Genomic DNA, 4086 nt, shown 5'->3' with positions numbered 1-4086 from the left:
TAACCATGCCCCATCTTGCCCATGGGACTATACATAAACCAAACATATAAAATAAACATAAAAGGAAAATCCTAGGACCTGTAACGCAAATGCAAGTGAGGTGATGTTGATTTATTTATGGTACAAATGTCAGGAAAATATCATAGATTATAGTGTAGCAAATTGTTCAGATATCTGAACCTAGATTGTGTGGTTTGCTGAGCAGCAGAATTACTGTTTTTCCTCTATCAGGAAGTTGTTTCAGGGAGTTGATGGGTCAAAGGTTGCTGAGTGCCATAGATAAACTTTACACTGTTTCTTGGGTACAATTTATACCTGGTGAATTCCTCACCTGACCACCAGTCATCCTTACCACATTGAACACATTTCCTATAAGAAACCTAAGGGGAATGTCAAGCAGCCTAATAAACTCAAATATATCTCTTATCTCTGCAATTCTCTTAGTCATCCTTTGAATGATTTATAAATCCTATGAGTAACCTGTTGGGATGAGCACTGGGTGTTGTATGGAAACCAATTTGACAATAAATTATATTTCATATAAAAATAAATAAATGAATAAATAAATAAATAAATAAATAAACAATAAATCCTGTGAGTAGAGCTGACTGTGAGCTTCATTTTTGCCAGTTCTCATAGATGTACTCCTTAAGACATGATTTCTAAAGTTTCAGATATGAAAGCCTGTGCTCTTTCTACTATGCTGCACTAACTCTAGGCTGGAAAGGAAAAAGAACATTGGAATAAAGCACTATAATGAGGAGTACAACTCCTTTTTTGGGTGGTTGATATTTGACTGCTAACAACTTTTTAAACTCCTCTTTCACTCTTCCCCTTGTATCCACATCTGGGTTAACTAATGAGAAAGCCCGGATGTTCCCATATTTAGCATCAGCACAAATGCAAACCACACACACCCTTCCCAAAGTACATGAAGTTTTACCCAGCCCCACCCCTCACCACAATAAAAACCCAGTCCACTTCCTTTCCTTGCTCTTCAGACATTTCAGAGGTCCTCGAAAGTTCTTCCCTATTCTCCACAGAGACCTCAATTATGTAAGTAATGAACGTTTTCATTCAATGTGTGTGTGTGTGTGTGTGTGTGTGTGTGTGTGTGTGTGAGAGAGAGAGAGAGAGAGAGAGAGAGAGAGAGACAGAGGGAGGGAGGGAGGGAGGGAGGGAGGGAGGGAGGGAGGGAGGGAGAAGGAGAGGGAGGGAGGGAAGGAGAGAGGAAGAAACATGTTATCAGTCATAACATCCAAACCAGATTTTGGAGGGGAAGTCCATCTGTGTGTGCTGATAGCCATACCAAGCATCCTAGGAAAATCTATTTATTCTAGCCTCTAGGACTCATAGAAGCATCCTTACCTCTTTCCAAACTTCCTTCTTTGTCATTTGGGGGGAAAAGATCACAGAATCTTAATTGTGCCGATTTATTCCACAAACATTCACAGACTTCACATTACAGGAGAGTAGTTAACAGCACAGGTGGGGGTCTAGGATTTCCTAAGCAGAATCCTGGCTATGTGGTCCAGACAAGTCATTTAACTTCTCTGTGTCTGATCTTTTCTTCCATTTCCAAAATAACACTATCTAGGAGTAGTGTTCAAAATGGTAAATGGAAAGGCAGAAGCACTGAACATTCTGGGTGGAGTCTGGCTCTCTATAGCACCCAGAATTAGCCTTTTAGGTGCTGTTGGATTGTGGGGAAGGGTATACAGTCTGGATGACCAGGACAGCAAAGACACCCTTGAAGCAGCAGCTGTTTACCACTCAGTATGAAAATATTTCAACATTTTCATAACCAGCGAGCTGAATGTGCACCAGTTTAGTTGATGATAATAACAACAATAACAGCAGCAGCAGCACTTACTTCAAAGGATTGTTGTAGAAATTACAATTAAGAACATTAATCCCAATGCTTAGTATCCCACAGTTAGCAAGGAATTAAAAATATATGAACTATTATTACTATATTACTGGGCTGTCCTCTAGGTAAAACACAGCATAAAGAGACAGAAATAAACCTCTGTAAGGGAGAATATGATTTAAAAAAATATGATTTAGCTAGTTTTGTCAATGATTGACAACAAAGTCATATTTCTCATAATCAAGTAAGGTCTGCCATAACCAGCTATTCTTATTTAATAACAGATCAAATATCCATGAAAGTTTTCATAGATATCCAAATTCTTTGACATTCTTCACATCAAGAAGTAGGGTCTCTGTCCTCTCCTCCTGAAACTGAGCAGGCTTTGTGATTACCTCAACCACAGAGCACTGCAGAAGTGACACTATACAGTCCATTGCTAGGTCATAAAAATGCCATGTATTTTCCACCTTGTTTGCTAGGAACACTATCTTATGGGGTCTTTAGCCACCATAAAAGAAGCCCAACTACAATAAAGTTACCATCTAGGAGACAACATGAAGAGATCACACAGAGAAAGGGGACAAAAAGAAATAGGACAAAGTCTATATTACACAACTATTTATATAAATTAATAATATATACTCATGTAAAAAAAGGACTATACATTTTACCAGTATACTTACATGGCCACACACATTACCATACATATCAAACCCATTAAAGTGGGTGTCTATGAAGGAAATGAGAATAAAAGTGGAGATGGAAATAAAAGGGAATAAACAAATAGGATGTGGTAAAACTGAAATCTCCATTACATGGCTGGTAAAAATGTAAAACAGTGCAATGGCTGTGAAAAACAGGAAGCTCTTCAAAAAGTTAAACACAGAATTGCCATATGACCCAGCCTTTCCACTTCTAGATTTCAATTCCAAGAGATGTTCACACAAAAACTTGTAAACAAATTGATCATGGCAGCATTATTCACAATAGCCAAAAAGCAAAAATAACCCAAATGTCCATCAACTGATGAATGGATAAACAAATGTGGTAGACCCATACAATAGAATGTCATTCAGCCATAAAACAGAATGAAGTACTGATGCATGCTACAACATGGATAAACCTTGGAAAAACATGCTAAATGAAAGAAGGTAGACACAAAAGGCCACATACTGTATGATTCTACTTATATGAAATGTTCAGAATGGGCAAATTCATGGAGATAGAAAGTACATTAGTGATCTCTACTTTAGTGAGGAGGGGAAATGAGGAGGTACTGTTGAATGGAGATGAAGTTTCTTTGGGGTGATAAAAATGTTCTGGATTTAGATAGATGATTGACAGATAGAGATGAAAGAAAGAAAGAAAGAAAGAAAGAAAGAAAGAAAGAAAGAAAGAAAGAAAGAAAGAAAGAAAAGCAAGAAAGGAAGGAAGAAAGAAAAAATTGTCTCCTATTCATTGGATTGTCTCTTCACTCTTCTGGTAGTGTCCTTTGATGTACAACATTGTGAACATAGTAAAAACTTTTGAATTATACACTTTAAAATGGATAAAAAATGGTGAAATGTTATGTGAATTTATCTCAATACATTTATTAGGATTTATCAGTACATATACTAAAATTGTAATAATACAGAGATTAGCGTGGCCTCTGGGCAAATTCATGAAGTGTCTTACATTTTTCTGTTTCTGGTCAAGAGCCATATTCACTAGTTGGCCCAATATTGTAAAATCATATGAGTCCTCCTCTCCAACTAGAAATATGAGTCATCCACAGCTTCTGCCCTGGTTGCATACATTTGTCTAATCTCAAGCAACAAAATCATTGTTTAACTAAAAAAAAAATTCAACACAGATTCATAATAAAGTTAGCACACTGACAATACAATGAAAGTTGTTTAATCGGGAACATCTCCCACAAATATATAGGAAATATCATATTTAATGGTGAAATGTTAAAAATATTCTCTTTAAAGTCAAGAACATTAAAATATACCCTGTATCCAAGTTCTTGTTCCACATTTAATTACAGCTCCAGTGATCACAGTAAGATAACAATTACAACATGAAGGATTAAAAGATAAGAAATAAAATGTCTAGGGGCACCTGGGTGGCTCAGTCAGTTAAGGGTCTGACTCTGGCTCAGGTCATGATCTCACAGTTCGTGGGTTCGAGCCCCATGTCAGGCTCTGTGCTGATAGCTCAGAGCCTAG

The sequence above is a fragment of the Panthera tigris genome, chromosome D1 (genome assembly GCF_018350195.1).
Source record: "Panthera tigris isolate Pti1 chromosome D1, P.tigris_Pti1_mat1.1, whole genome shotgun sequence".
Classification (NCBI taxonomy): domain Eukaryota; kingdom Metazoa; phylum Chordata; class Mammalia; order Carnivora; family Felidae; genus Panthera; species Panthera tigris.
The sequence above is the reverse complement of the archived record's forward strand: the minus strand, read 5'-3'. Positions refer to the sequence as shown.